Below are 16,505 nucleotides of genomic sequence, written 5' to 3' on the forward strand. Positions count from 1 at the left end.
CCAGCATGGGATATCAAAGAGATTGTCCGATGATTTCCACATTCCATTGGTGATAGAAATGATGCTGGAGAATGCATGATTGAATTATGCAAAATCAATGATTTGTTCATTTCAAATACCTTCTTTAGACAGCATAGGAGACGGCTGTACACATGGGCCTCACCAGATGGAAAACATAGAAATTAAATTGACTACATCTGCGTAAAGAGACGATGGAAAAGCTCTATATCATCAGTCAAAACAAGGCCAGGGGCAGACTGTGGAACAAACCATCAATTGCTCATCTGCAAATTCAAGCTGAAGCTGAAGAAAATGAAGACAAGTCCACGAGGACTCCGTGTAGGTACTAACAAATCCATTTATAGTGGGTACAATGAGTTTTAGAGAGCAATCTATTTAATTTCCTGTAACAATTAGCTCTGGTAGCGTAGTGGTTACGAATTGAACTGTGAACCGCAAGGTCAGCAGTTAGAAACTACCAGCTGCTCCGCGGGAGAAAGATGAGGCTTTCTGCTCCTGTAAAAATTTACAGCCTTGGAAACCCTGTTCAGGGTCGCTATGGGTTGGAACCGACTCAACAGCACTTAACAACAACAAAAATTACCTTTGCCATGTAATGTGTCACCCAAAAAAACAGTGGTTAAAACAACTATTGATTTAGCTTATGATTCTGTAGGTTGCCAGCTTGGACTGGGCTCAGCTGGGTGTCTCTTCTTGCCACTCTCTGCTAGGCTCACCCTTAGGTCTTCATTTTAAAGGAAGTCACTAACTGTGTTGACCTTGCCTGGGCTGTCTCCTATGCCTGATGAGGTGGTTTATCTCTGCTGCCCGGAGCCTCCCATTCTCCAGAGGCTAGCCCTAGGTGGCTCTCAGAGCATTTGACAAGATGGGAAGAAAGCTAGTGGTGACAGGTAAGACCTCTTGAGAGTTAGGTTAGAAACTGGCACAGTATTAGTTGTGCCACATTCCAATGGCCAACGGAAGACACAAAACCAACACAGAGTGAAGAGGTGGGGAAACAGGAACCACATTTTGATTAGAATTGCTTCAAAGTCACTCAGCAAGAAGGCATGGATCCTAGGGGTAGAGAGTTGTGAAAATTCTTGTAACTTACTACACTTGCTGAAAATAGTCACAAAACTAGGACAGACACACAGACAAACAGGTGTGCAAGGAAGCGTGGGATTATACCCACAAATACATAACCATTTGAGAGAGGGTATTTGTACATGGATATTTGCCCTTGCTGCAAACACACCTATGAATGTGGTGGAGAGTACAGTGGACAAAATGATGAAAACTTCTTAGATATTATGGAACATCTTAACACAATGAGTTGCTGGACCTGGGTCTCAGGATCATAGTGTCAGGGGATACCATGGTCAGTTGACACAACATAGTCCACAAAGACAATGTTCTACATCCTACTTTGTTGAGTCATGTCTAGGATTTTAAAAGTTCATGAACAACCAACTCATGGAGAAACCAAGTATTGGTCTTTCCATGTGTGGTAGAAAGAAGAGTGATAAGAATTGAAGAGGCTTGGAATCAATTAATATTGATTAAGTTGCCACAACTCTGAGGTCAGAACTAGATGGTGCCCAGCTACCACTAATGATTGCCGTGAAATGATCACATTAGAGGGTCCCAGATAGAGTGGGAGCAAATATGGAACAAAACTCAAAATTATAGAAGACTGGGCTTACTGGTAGAAAGAGACAGGAGGGGCCTGAGACCATGGCCTCAGCCACCCTTGAGGTCTGGAAATGAACTCACCTTCATGCCCCACTTTTCAGCCAGGCAGTCGCTAGGTTTGTAGGTGGGAAAGCCAACACTGGTAAGGTCTGCTCACCATGAAACAGTCAACCATTCAAAATTAAGAGGGCAACATTCACCTGAGGACAAAGTTGAGAAGGGATGGGAAGGTGTATAGGAAGCACAGGGTGGAAGCAGGAGAACTGTTGTTGCATGCAGGTATGGCAATCATTGAGGTGAAACAAAATGTATGATTTGTTCATTTTAAAACTGATGATCTTGTCTGTAAACCTTCACTCAATTCACAATAGTAAGGTTTTTTGTTTCCTTTTTTTAAAAAATACTTTGTATGCTGAGCACATAATCCGAGAAACTGGATTGTATAAAGAAAAACATGGCATCGGGATTGGAGAAAGACTCATTAACCATCAGATGATACAACTTGCTGCTGAAAGTGAAGAGGACTTAAAATACTTTCTGATGAAGATCAAAGACCACAGCCTTTGGTATGGGTTGCACCCCAATGTAAAGAAAACAAAAAAATCTCACCACTGGACCAAAAAATAACATCTAGATATATGGAGAAAAGATTGAAGTTGTCAAAGACTTCATTTCACTCTGATCAACCATCAACAGTCATGGAAGCAATAGTCGAGAAATCAAATGACATATTGTGTTGGGCAAATCTGCTGCACAAGGTCTTCCTAAAGTGTTGAAGAGCAAAGATGTCAGTTTGAGGACTAAGGTGGGCTCAAGCGTAGCAATGATTGTGAGATTGGTGCAGGACAGGCCAGTGTTTGGTTCTGTTTTGCATAAGGTCGCTCTGAAACGATACCTACTTGATGGCAATTAACAACAACAACAAAACAAAGAAAACATTAAAGTTATCAAACACTTCATTTTGTTTGGGACCACAATCAACACTCAAGACAGTTGTTGTTGTTAAGTACCGTGGAGTCGGTTCCAACTCATAGTGACCCTATACAGGGTTTCCAAGGCTGCAAATCTTTACGGGAGCAGAAAGCCTCATCTTTCTCCCACAGAACAGCTGGTAGTTTTGAACTGCCGACCTTGAGGTTAGCAGCCCAACTCGTAACCACTAAGCTACCAGAGCTCCTACTCAAGGCAGTAGCAGTTAAGAAATCAAAGACATATTGCATTAGGCAAATCTGCTGCAAAAGCCCTCTGTAAAGGCCTTTTTATCTGAGGTATCTTTAGATGAACTCAAACTTCCAACTTTTTTGTCAGTAGCTGAGCACATTAACTATTTATACCTCCCATGGACTCCCAAAGTATATTCCCACTTCTACCTCATATTTCCTCTACAAGAATCCTCAGTACCAACCATATTTACCTAGTTAACGTGTCACGCTCATTTCATACTGTTAAAAATAGACTCCATGTTAGTCACCGATAAGGGGAAGTGAGGGAAAAACAGCAATGAAGCTGCGAGCTAAGCCCTACAACGTTCAATAGACTCCTGTGAACCTGGGTGGAGACCTGGTTGGCCAGCAGTATGGCAAGTCCAGGGGACTCTTAGGCCCAGAGTGAATGACATAGCCACAAAGAACTAGAGTGGAGAGTGAAGCGTCCAGCTGATAAGAAGAGAGGGCATATGCACAAGAACACCCACACTTGCAGATAATACCCACTTGACCTGGCTTCAATGACTGGATGATCAGAGCCCAACTAGAAGACGAAAGAAGGGAAAAATAAAGAAACAAAAAACACCATTAGCAGATTGCTCTGCAGGTTTACTGGTGGTGGTAGTGGTGGTGGCGGGTGTACCATGGAATGGGTTCCAACTCATAAAAACCCTGTATAGATTTCCTGGGGCTTTACAGCTTTATGGGAGCAGAAAGCCTCATCCTTCTCCTGAGGAATGACTGGTATATTCAAACAGCTGACCTTACAGGTTTAATACACATCTTTAAAGTTGGGCAGCGCATCATTACCAAGTCTATCCGTACGCTCATTAATTAAGATGTTTAGACTACTTAAAGAACTTTGAGATCTAAGTTGCATCTGACCCAAGTCATAATATTTTCAATCACCTCATAAGCTTGTGAAAACTGGGCAAAGAATACAGAAGATGCAAGAAGAACTGATGTATTTGAATTGTCGTGTTGGAGAAGAATAAGGAAAAAGTATCATGGACTGCCAGAAGAACAAACAAAACTGTCTTAGAAGAAGTACAGCTCAGAATGTTACTTAGAAATGAGGTAGGCAAGACTTCATTCATGTGTCTTGGACATATTATCAGGAGGGACCCATCCCTGGAGAAGGACACCATACTTGGAAAAGTGGGGGGTCACTGGAGAAGAGGAAGCCTCTCAAGAAGATGAATTGGCATAGTGGCAGCAGCAGCAACGCACTCACACGTCATGATTAGAATGATGGAGCAGGACCAGGTACTGTTGCGTTTTGTTGCACAAAGAGTTTGAGTGGTTCCTGACTCAACCATTACTAAGAGCACCATCTATAATTTCAGGAGTCTGGATGCACAACGATTACAGCGCTTAGCTGTGAACTGCAAGGTCGGCAGTTCTAACTCACCCACCATGCCCTGGGAGGAAAGATGCAGCATTCTGCTTCCATAAAGAGTTTAGCTTTGGAAAGCTCTATTGTACAGGGTTGCTATGAGTTGGAATCAACCTGATGACACAGGGTCTGCTTTTCTTTCAGTTGTTGTTGTTGTTAGGTGCCATTGAGTCAATTCTGACTCATAGTGACCCTACGCACAACAGAACGAAACACTGCCCGTGCAGTCGTGTGCCGGCCTCACAATTGTTATGCTTGAGCCCGTTACTACTGCCACTGTGCCAGTCCATCTCGTTGGGAGTCTTCCTCTTTTCCACTTACCTTACACTTTACCAAGCATAATATTATTCTCCAGGGACTGCTACCTCCTGATAGTGTGGCCTAAGCATGAGAGACCAAATCTAGCCATCTTGGTTTCTAAGGAGTATTCTGGCTGTACTTTTTTCAACACAGATCTGTTACTTTCTTTGGCAGTCCATGGTACTTTTAATATTTTCCTCCAACACCATAGTTCAAATGCATCAATTCTTCTATGGTCTTCCTTATTCACTGTCAAGCACTCACATGCATATGAGATTATTGAAAATAATCTTGGGTCAGGTGCACCTTAGTCCTCAAACTGATATCTTTGCTCTTGAACACTTTAAAAGAGGTCTTGTGAAGCAGATTTGCCCAGTGTAATATATTTTTTGATTTCTTGACTGCTGCTTCTATGAGTGCTGATTGTAGATTTAAGCAAAATAAAGTCTTTGACAACTGCAATCTTTCCTACATTTATCATGATGCCATCCAGTTGTATATAGTTTCCTCAGGAACTTTAAACAAAAATGTTTTGAATGGCTGACAATTATGTCAGAATACATACACCTTATGAGAGCAATGTTATGTGCTCAAACATTATAAAGGATTGTTGTTGTTGTTAGGTGCCATCGAGTCAGTACCGACTCATAGCAACCTTATGCACAACAGAACGAATCACTGCCTGGTCCTGGGCCAACCTCACTACTGTTGCCATGCTTGAGCCCATTGATACTGCCACTTTGCCAATCCATCTCGCTGGGGGGCTTCCTCTTTTTCTCTGACCCTCCACCTTACCAAATATGATATCCTTCTTCAGTGACTGCTCCCTCCTGACAATATGTCCGAAGTATAAGAGATGAACTTTGGCCATCCTGGTCTCCAAGGAGCACTCTGGCTGCACTTCTTCCAACACATATATGTTGGTTATTTTGGCAGTCCATGGCACTTTTAGCCAACACCATAACTCAAAAGCATCAATTCTTCTATGGTCTTCCTTATTCACTGTCTAGCTTTCACATGCATATGAGGTTATTGAAAATACCATGGCCTGGGTCAGGCACACCTTAGTCCTCAAGCTGACATCTTTGCTCTTCAACACTTTAAAGAGGTCTTATGCAGCAGAATTGCCTAATGCAATACATCCTTTGATTTCTTGACTGCTGCTTCCGTGAGTGTTGATAGTTGATCCAAGAAGAATGAAGTCCTTGACAACTTCAATCTTTTCTCTGTTGATAGGAATGTTGTTTATTGGTCCAGTGGTGAGGATTTTTGTTTTCTTTTCATTCAGATGTAATCCATACCAAAGGCTGTGCTCTTTGATCTTCATCAGTAAATGTTTTAAGTCCTCTTCACTTTCAGCAAGCAAGGTTGTATCATCTGCATATCACAGGTTGTTAATGAGTCTTCCTCCAATCCTGATGCCACGTTTTTCTTCATAGAACCCAGCTTCTCGTAGTATTTGCTCAGCATACAGGTTGAATAAGTATGGTGAAAGAATACAACCTTGTTGCACACCTTTTTAAATTTTAAACCATTCAGTGTTTCCATGTTCTGTTCAAACAACTGCCTCTTGGCAGCAATGGAATAGAAACATAGAAATCGTGCTAAGAAAATCGCAGAATCAGTGAGCCATAACAGTAAGACTGAGAAACGGGCCTGCAAGAATAAGGTTCACGTGTTTCAATGAGTCTCATTCTCGAAATACAATCATGTCAAACTCAGCAAGCTGCTTCTAAAGGTTAGTTATAGTTGAAATCATAACTGTAAGTCTTTAAAATAATATATGTTAGAGGGACTAGGTGCTGGCAGCCAGGAGGCAGCCTTGCAGAATGTGCCCTTTAGTTGTTTAAATTATTATATATTCCTGAGCATTTTTGTGTACATCCACCCCCACAGAAAAGCAGAGGGAATGGAAGCAAATACTTTTGAATGATGATGCACGGAGGTGATTGTAATTATTGCAATGACACAAAGGTGTGAAGCCAATGTTCTCTCATGTAAACTATCACTCAGTTCTTAATAAAAAAGTTTTAAAAAATGTATATATGAGTTTGAAAGTTGATATTTGTACCTGGGTAACGACAAGGAGCTCTGGTAGCATAGTGGTTACGAACCGGGCTGCAAACCGCAAGGTCAGCAGTTCGAAACTACCAGCGGTTCCGTAGGAGAAAGATGAGGCTTTCTGCTCCTGTAAAGATTTACAGCCTCGGAAACCCTGTCCAGGGTTGCTATGGGTCGGAAGCGACTCGACGGCACTAAAAACAACAACCACTGGGAGCTCTGGTAGCGTAGTGGTTATGAATCTGGCTGCTAACTTCACATTCAGCAGTTCGAAACTGTCAGCTGTTCTGCGGGAGAAAGATGAGGCGTTCTGCTCCAGTAAACATTTATAGCCTCGGAAACCCTGTACAGGGTCGCTATGAGTTAGAACCGACTCCACGGCACATGACCACCAACCACCATACTTGGTCAAACATTTAATTAAGTCACCCCTGTGAGCTGGAGCCGACTTGATGGTGCTTAACCACTACAATGAATGTGATAGTTGGAACTGTGGTTGCCTTGGCAGAGCCAGACTGAATGATTTCACAGGTCTTAAGGACCTGTGGTTAGGAGTTCTGCTAGTGTAGTGGTGACAAACTGGGCCACTAATCTCAGGGTCAGCAGTTCGAAACTACCAGCTGTTCTGCGGGAGAAAGATGAGGCTTTCTGCTCCTGTAAAGATTTATAGCCTTAGAAACCCTGTGCAGGGTCGTATGAGTCGGAATCAACTCCACAGCACATAATAACAACCACTGGGAGGAAGCAGGACAACTGTTGTATGGAGGTTATTGCAATAAATGAAAGGAAACAAAGCATATGCTTTGTTGAATCTATAACTGGTAATCTTGTCTGTAAGCCTTTAATCAATTCACAACAAGAAACAGTTAAAAAAAACTAACAAACAAAAAATAATGTATATTGTTGTTGTTAGGTGCCTTAGAGTTAGTTTAAACTCACAGCGACACTGCATAGAGTTTCTGAGGAGTGGCTGGTGAGTTTGAACTGCCAACCTTGCATGTTCCACAGCACCACACCAGGATGCCAAAAATACTTGTATGTAACTATACAGGAGTCCTGGTGTGGCACTGTAGCTCTGGACGGTGAACCGCAAGATCGGAAACACAAACCCACCAGCTGCCCCTTCAAAACCCTATACAGGGTCCCTGTGAGTCGGAAATAACTCGACGGCACTTGGCAACAGCAAGTTTATATAGCACGTAGGTTTCTACAATTTCCTAAGGAGACCTTTAGTGTTGTAAACAAGAGAACTGTGTTTTCAGAAAACAGAACTTACAATTTGACATCACCATAGCGCCATGCTTTTGTGTGTCTTATCTCAGAAACATCTTGACCTACTTCAAGTCCTCATTCGGATATATTTGTTTTGAAACTGTGCTGGTCATCAGTTTCAGAATATGATAAAGACCTTTTCCCCAAATTGTATCTTGTATTAAATGTAGTTGTTGTTGTTAAGTGCCCTCGAGTTGGTTCCAACTCATAGCAACCCTGGAGAGGGTTTCTGAGGAGCAGCTAGTGACTTTGTGTTTCAAACAACCTTGCGGCCCAGTGCTTAGCCTACAGCACCACACCAGTACTCCTGTATTAAATAGCAAGTGTCTGTATTTCTCCAAAGACAAGTGTTCTTTGAAAGTAGGGGCTGTGTCCTCTTTTTAATAGATCCATAGCTCTCATGTTTTATTGAGCTTGTTGTCAAATCGATTTTGATGTGTTAGATTCTAAACCCTTGAACACAGAGAGCACAGTGTTGTTCTTGTGTATGTTATTATTCACGGTAGCTCTTACAGGATCTTGCAGTTCAACATAAGAGAAGTGAGTGAGTGGTAAGTTTCCATTCTCTGGAGAAAAAGACGAGACTGCTTCATTTGCTTTTGCTTCTAGATCTATCTGCCATGCTTGACCATCAGTGTGAGTCCAGTCAAGGAAGAATTCATGGTAAGGAGGAACCCCTGTAGGTCCTTGTTTCGGGAAAAGGAAGAAGAAAGAAACGTGTGTGTGTGGTAGTTTTTAAAGTATGATCTCTATTTCCTGTGCTCTCACACAGCCTTTAAAAAATATTTTTTGGGGCTTTTGTTTTTAAAAACTTCAAACCCACAAAACAGTTGAAAGAACAGTATGATACCAGATACCCCTGATGAAGGCCACACCCGTTTCCTCTCTGTGTGTTGATCTGGCTGTCTATATATACCTACACGTACACTTCCCTTTTGCTGTATGCAGGAACCCCTTGTCATGATATTTCAGCCCTAAATGTTGTATCTTGCATCACTCAAAACAAGGACAATCTCTTTCGCCCTCTTAACACCATCACCATACCTACATTCACTCAATGACACCAACCAACATCCAGTCCCAACTCTAAATTTCTTCATTCTCCTCCTAGATGTCTTAGATATTTTTTGACTCAAAATTCAACTGACTTTCATACACTGACTTGGCTCTTTTTCCTCAAAAAAACTCTCTCTGTTCATGACATCGTACACTTGGTGGAGCCAGGTCAGCTTGTCAGTAGCACATCATTCCACATTCTGCCTTCCTATCAATGCACGGCTCCAATTGTTTTTGGATTATCTTCAGCATAATTTTACCTGTGTGTGATATTAATGTTATAGTTTGATCATTTTTGCATTCTGTTGGATCACCTTTCTTTGGAATGGGCACAAATATGTTATCTTCCAGTTTGTTGGCCAGGTAGCTGTCTTCTAACTTTCTTGGCATAGATGAGTGAGCACTTCCTGTGTTGAATCTATCTGTTGAAACATCTCAGTGGGCATTCCATCCATTTCTGGAAACTTGTTTTTTCACTAATGTCATGCATCAACAGGGAAGTAGCAGAAATTCAAACAAGATTCAGAAGAGGATGTGGAATAAGTGATATCAATGCTGATGTGGGATAGCTCTTGGCTGAAAGTAGAGTATATCATAGGGATATTTGCCTGTCTTCTTTGACTATACAAAGGTATTTGACTGTGTGGATCATAACAAATTATGGATAACATTGTAGACAATGGATAACATTGTGGACAATGGAACACATCATTTTGCTCACAAGGAGCCTGTACATAGACCAAGAGGCAGCTGTTCTAACAGAACGAGGGGATACTGCACAGTTTATAATCAGGAAAAGTATGTGTCAGGACTGGATCCTTTCACCATATGTCTTCAATCTGTATGCTAAGCATATCATCCCAAAGTGGAGTATGTGAAGAACATGGCATCAGGATTGGAGGAAGGCTCATTAACAACCTGCAATACGCAGATGCTGAAAGTGAGAATTTGAAGTGCTTCCTGATGACGATCAAAGACTACAGTCTTCAATATGGTTTACATCTCAACATAAAGAAAACAAAAATCCTCACAACTGAACCAATAAGCAACATCATGAAAACTGAATTGGTCAAGGATTTAATTTTACATCGATTCTCAATCAATACCCAAGGAAGCAGCAGCCAAGAAATCAAATGGCGAATGACATTAGGCACATTTGCAGCCAAAAAAAGCCTCTTTAAAGTGTTCAGAGGCAAAGATATCACACTAAGGTGTGCCTGCTTAAGACTTGGTATTTTCAACCACCTCATATGCATGTGAAAGCTGGACAATGAATAAGGAAGACTGAAGAAGAATTGGTACCTTTGAATAATGACGTTGGCAAAGAATATTAAGTAAACCATGGACTGCCGCAAGACCAACAAATCTGTGTTGGAAGAAGTTCAGCCAGTATGCTCCTTAGAAGTGAGGATGGCAAAGCAAGACTTTTGACTTGTTCAGGATTCTCTGAAGAACTTAGAAGTGATAATATCCCATAGCTATGAGCTCACTTAGTGACCAGGTGTTGGTTTCTACATGCAACTTCCCACCAAGGAGAAGCAGAGCTCCTCTGAGAATTGCTGATTCTAGTACCATAGTTTGTAAACTATTAGCCAAGAGGTGGGTGGGTTGAACCCACTCAGAAGTACTTCAAAAGGGAGTCTTGGAGTGGTGCTATAGGATAAGCACTTGACCACTAACTGCAAGATCAGTGGTTCAAACTCTCCAACTACTCTTTGAAAACCTTATACAAGGTCGCTATGAGTCGGAACCAACTTGATGACACTTAGCAACAACAACAGACTAGAATCTCAGAACCTGATGTCGGACTGATATCTCCAATACAAATTCTCCACAAAGAGGGCTCTTCTTCACCTCCCTCCCCTCAACTCCTTGTCTTTCTCTTCTCATAAAACTCTCATTAGCTTTAAGAGCAAGATGGCAACTCAACCCTCAGTTGTGCTGAGCAGGATTGTTGGGGCATCGTGGGTCTCTGGCCTGATGTGGGGGCAAAAGGAGCCAGAAGAAAAGATTCCTCTGCCCACCTGCCAGATTGGACTCCAGGTAGCTGGTTTCTGTGGCCTTCTTGGTAAAGACAAACTGTTACACCAAAAGGAGGGAGCGTCTCATGAGGGAGGTCAGTTGTCCAAATGGAGAGAAACCCACAAAAATGCTGCTGTGAACAGTTCTTAAGAAACATACCTGCAGCGTTTTCAGATAAATCAGCTCTTGCAGATTTTCTACTTCAAAATAAAATAAGCACAAAGTGTTCTTAGAGTTTTATCTATACAACTGATGTGTTTCTAACAACAAAAGCTACTTGGCACATCACCCCTGGAGAAAGGTTTCCTGCAGTGGTTTCCTCAGAACGGAGCTCTCTGTGGAGGGTTGTAGTGAATCAATCCTGCGAGCGACGTGGGTTTCTCTTGCTGAGTCTGCATACTGCAGAGAATTTTTCTGAAGCTCTGTCAGTATACAGCCCTTGGTATCTGTTGCAGCAAGTTTTCCATGTGGTATGGCACAATGGTTGGGAAGTGGGGGCAGGACCAGACAGTGTTTTGTTCTGTTCTGCACAGGGATGCTAGGAGTCAGAACCGACTCAACAACACCTAACAATAACAATGGTGTTGGTGGTGTTAAGTGTCGTTGTGTCGGTTCCAACTCCTTCCGACCCTGTAGAGAGAGGGTTTCTGAATCTGTAAATCTTTTTGGGAGCAGAAAGCCTCATCTTTCTCCCACAGAGTGGCTGGTGGGTTTAAAATGCTGATTTTGTGGCTTGCAGTCCAGTGCTTATCCTACAGAGATACTGTGATCCCCTCCATGTCATATGCTGTTTTCTGACTCAGTGACCCTGTATAGGGTTTCCACAGAGTAGCTGGTGGATTTGAACGGCCGACCTTGTGGTTTGCAGTCCAGTGCTGATCCCACAGCGCCACACCAGGAGTTTATGTGAATATAGGTCACACAGGACCGCAAGGTCAGTTTGAACTGCAGGGTCGGAAGTTCAAACGCACCAGCCACTCCTCAGAATCCGTATACAGAGTTGCTCTCAGTGGAAATCGACTTGATGGCACTTAACAACAACATACTGACATCACAATATGTTTAACTATAATAATATAACTTGCATATGAATAATAAATTCGATTCACAATCAATTCCCATGGATATATCCATCAAGAAATGGAACACATTACATTGGGCAAATTTGCTGCAAAAGCCCGCTTTAAAGTGTTCAAGACCAACCATGTCACTTTGAGGACTAAGGTGCACCTGATCCAAGTCATGATATTTTCCACCGTCTCATATGCATACAAAAGCTAGACAATGAATAAGGAAGATTTTGAATGATGATGTTGACGGATACTGCGTCTATGAGGCACTGCCAGAAGGATCCACCAATCTGTATTGAATGAAGTACAGTCAGAACACTCCTTAGACACAAGCGTGGTGAGACTTCATCTCATCTCGCTCACTTGGGTCATGTTATCAGGAGGGACCTGTCCCTGGAGAAGGACATCATACTTGGTAAAGCAGAGGGTCAGCAAAAAAGAAGACAACCCTGCATGTGATGGGTTGACCCAATAATGTTGATTGTGAGGACGGCACAGGACTGGGCAGTGTTTTATTCTGTTGTATATGGGGTCACCATGAATTGGAACTGACTCAACAGTGCCTAATAAAACAACATTGGTCCTTCCAAAGAATTCTGGGTAATAGTTACAAAGTGGGCTTGTCAGGAATCTAACTTCTATGAAGATCTTCTCTCTCTGGGTCTTTTTTTTTAATTAATTAAAAAAAAACTTTTATTGTGAACAGAGTGATAGTTTACATGGGAGAACATGGGTTTTGCACTCATCCTACTGTATTTCATTTCTTTGCGATGATTACAATCTCCATGCATCATCATTCAACAATATTTGCTTCCATTCCCTCTGTTTGTGTGTGTGTATTTGTTTGATGTACACAGAAACACTTAGGAATATATAATCATTTAAACAACCAAAGGGCACCTTCTGCAAGCCTGCCTCCTGGCTGCCAGCACAAAGCCTTCCTCTTCCCATGAATTCATAGTCCTCAGCTGCTCCCTCTCTCCATGTCCCCATCTCTGCCTCCATCTCTGGTGTCGCTGCTTCTCTGGGTAGGGTCCTACATTCCACTCGTGCTCTTCTTCCTTGATGGTCCTAGGGTCCTCTGTTTCTGGATTGTAAGATTAACTACTCCCCACTTTTTGTTAGAAAACTTCTACCTTTACAGTTGTGACAGTCGCAATTAGTCGTGACAACAATTAATCACTATTTTACCATAAGAATCTTATCCTCATCCAGACCCATTTAGACAAGGTGAAACTATTCAGTGGGGATTCTCTCTTCCCCCGCACACTCTGAAACTAAATTCCCTCTTGAACCTTGTAAGTCAGTCATTTTGTGCCTTTATAGTCACGCCCCCCCCTCCCCCCATTTTAGGGACCAATGTCTAAGTTGCCCGTCCACAGGGAGGATAAGATTGATACCTGATGTGAAGGCTCCTTCCCTTTCAGTTGGTATTTTGAGCTACTACCTCCATAAGTATAGCTCAAGGTCATTAAATTGAAGCAATTTTCACTGGTTTTCTTTATCAAAAATCAAGGCCATATTTTCCAACCACTGATTCTTACTCTTTGTTTCCAGCCTTTGTATTCCAATTGCCAGTAATTATCAAGACATCTTGATTGCATGTTTGGTCAATTTCATACTGAAGAAGTTGGTAGAATTCTTCAATTTTATCATCACTGGGTTTAGTGTTTGGTACGTAAATATGAATAATAGTGGTATTAACTTGTAGGCATATGGATATCAGTCTATCACAGACAGTGTTGTACTTCATCACTGATCTGGATGTTTTTTTTGATGATGAATGCAACATCATTCTTCTTCAATTCGCCATTCCCGTCATTGTAGACTATGCGATTGTTAGATTCAAAAGCACCAGTACCAGTCCATTTCAGCTCACTAATGACCAAGATATCGATGTTTATGCATTCCATTTCATTTTTGACAATTACCAGTTTTCCTAGATTCATATCATATATTCCATTTTCTGATGATTTTTACAGCTATTTCTCTTCATTTAGAGTTGTGCCCCATCAGTAAATGAAGGTCCCACAGGTTTTACTCCCATGGGCTTTATTCCATTTGCGTCATCACGGTCAACTCTACTTTGAGGAGGCAGCTCTTCCCCAGTTGCATTTTGAGTGCCTTTCAACCTGAGGGGTTCATTTCCGGCACTGCATCTGACAGTATTCTGGTGTTCTTCATCATGTTCAACATTCAGTAATCTCCTACTGACAGTCTTCCACTGCTGTTCATAAGGTTTTCAGTGACTAAATATTTGCAAGTAGTACGTCTCTCCTTCTAGAATGTCTTCATCTGAAACCTGTCCACCATGGCTGACCCTGTTGGTATTTAAAATACCGGTGGCATAGCTTCCAGAATCACAGCAACACATAAGCCACAACAGTATGACAAACTGACAGACGAGTGGTGGAAAACTACCATGGACCACCACAAGAACAAACAAATCTGTGTTGGAAGATGTACAGCCAGAATGCTCCGAAGAAGCCAGGATGGAGAGACTTCGTTTCTCATACTTTGGACAATATTTATCAGGAGGAACCAGTCACTGGGAAAGGGTCAGCAAAAAAGAGGAAGATCCCCAATGGGACGGTATGACACAGTGGCAGCGGCAATGGGTTCAAGGACAACAATTGTGAGGATGGCACAGGACCAGGCAGTGTTTCGTTCGGCTGTGCATCAGGTTTCCATGAGTCAGAACTGAATTGACTACACCTGACAACTACAATGTTTATGGAAGCTGATCGCCAGCCCTTTCTTACGTAGTACCGCTGACTGAAATCAAATGGCCACTCTTTAACAGTAGAGCACAAACCATCTGTGCCACACAGGGACCTGAATTCTAGGACATTTTTTTCTTCTCATTTTAACATATTTAGAAATGGAATTTATCCTAACATCTATGTCGTATTAAATGCAATGAAATATTGTAACTTTGTGATTTAATATAAGACACACTCCTGGAGTTTTGGATTTTCTTAGTCTTTAAAACAGAAATACCACTTAACTACCAAGACAGTTACGGGAATGACTTGAGATAAAGTACAATTAAGGCCCAGAGGGACTGTACACAGGGTTGTACCAGAAAAAAAACAAAACAAAACAAAACAAAACACCAAAAAACCCCAAAGGGAATAGAAGCCAATACTGTTGAATGAAGATGTGCGGAGGGGATTGTAATCATTGCAATGAAACGATTCAGTGTAAAATCGATGTTCTCCCATCAATTCACAATAAAAACTTAGAAAAAATCATAATGGAATTCTTCCATGAACTTTTTGAAGTTCCTCATATAAGACACCATTGAGGCAGAAAAGGAAATCAAGCTAAACATACATAGCCTGATGTTCTCCCACTTTTCAGGCCTTTTAAGTGACAGGGAAAGGCATATTTTCAGTAAATGTGAACATACATGAAATCCTCTGTAACCAAGCACAACATGTGAGTTTTCCACAATCAAGTGGTAACAGAGAGTAGACTGTTCAGATCCCACTGACTGTTATTGCTTGGGTACAAGAAGGAACTTATTTAAACTATCAACCCAAATATATTGGCTAACTAGCTACTGTTTTAATTTAAAGGAAGCTGAGAAAATAGATGCCAATTGCTCCCAGTTGAATGAAAAAAATCAAGATGTTTTTTCATTCATTAATTATTAAGGATTGAGCTTTTCTACGAAAAGGTGATGGGGATCTCTCTCTAATTCTTTCTCTCTTAACACCTCCTTCTTAGGGGTGATGGAAGGATTGCTGTCTGTGTGGTCATGACGTTCAGTAGCCTGCTTTGAATTTCCCTGTGGAAAAGGCATTATAAAATTAAAAAAAAAATACTTCTACTAATACAAACGTTGATCCTGAAATACAAAAAAAAAAAAGTAGCATATGATCAAGAGCCAGTGATGTTGAAGGAAGATATCCATGGTGTATTGAAATTATTGGTGAAGAACAAAGACAGGAATTGATGGAAAACAAATCTTTCAACAAACTGATGCAGCACTGGAGGCACTCACTCATCTATGTCAAGAAATAGAAGACACCCACCTAGCCAACTGACTGAAAGAGATGTGTATTTGTGCCCATTCCAAAGAGAGGTGACCCAATGGATTGCTAAAATCATCAGACATTATCTTTGATATCCCAGTAAAGTTTTACTAAAGGTAATACAGAAACGGCTGCAAGCATACATTGACAGAGAACTTTCAGAAGTTCAAGCCGGATTAAAAAAAAAAAAATGTACATTGCTGATGCACAATGGATCTTGGCTGAAAACAGAGAATACCAGAAAGATGTTTACTTGTGCTTTATTGACTATGCAAAGCTTTTGATTGTGTGGTTCATGACAAACTATGGACAACATTGCAAAGTATGAGTATTCCGGAACACTTAATTGTGCTCATAAGGAACTTGTACATAGACCAAGAGGCAGTTG

The sequence above is a fragment of the Chrysochloris asiatica genome, unplaced genomic scaffold, assembly GCF_000296735.1.
Source record: "Chrysochloris asiatica unplaced genomic scaffold, ChrAsi1.0 scaffold00278, whole genome shotgun sequence".
NCBI lineage: Eukaryota > Metazoa > Chordata > Mammalia > Afrosoricida > Chrysochloridae > Chrysochloris > Chrysochloris asiatica.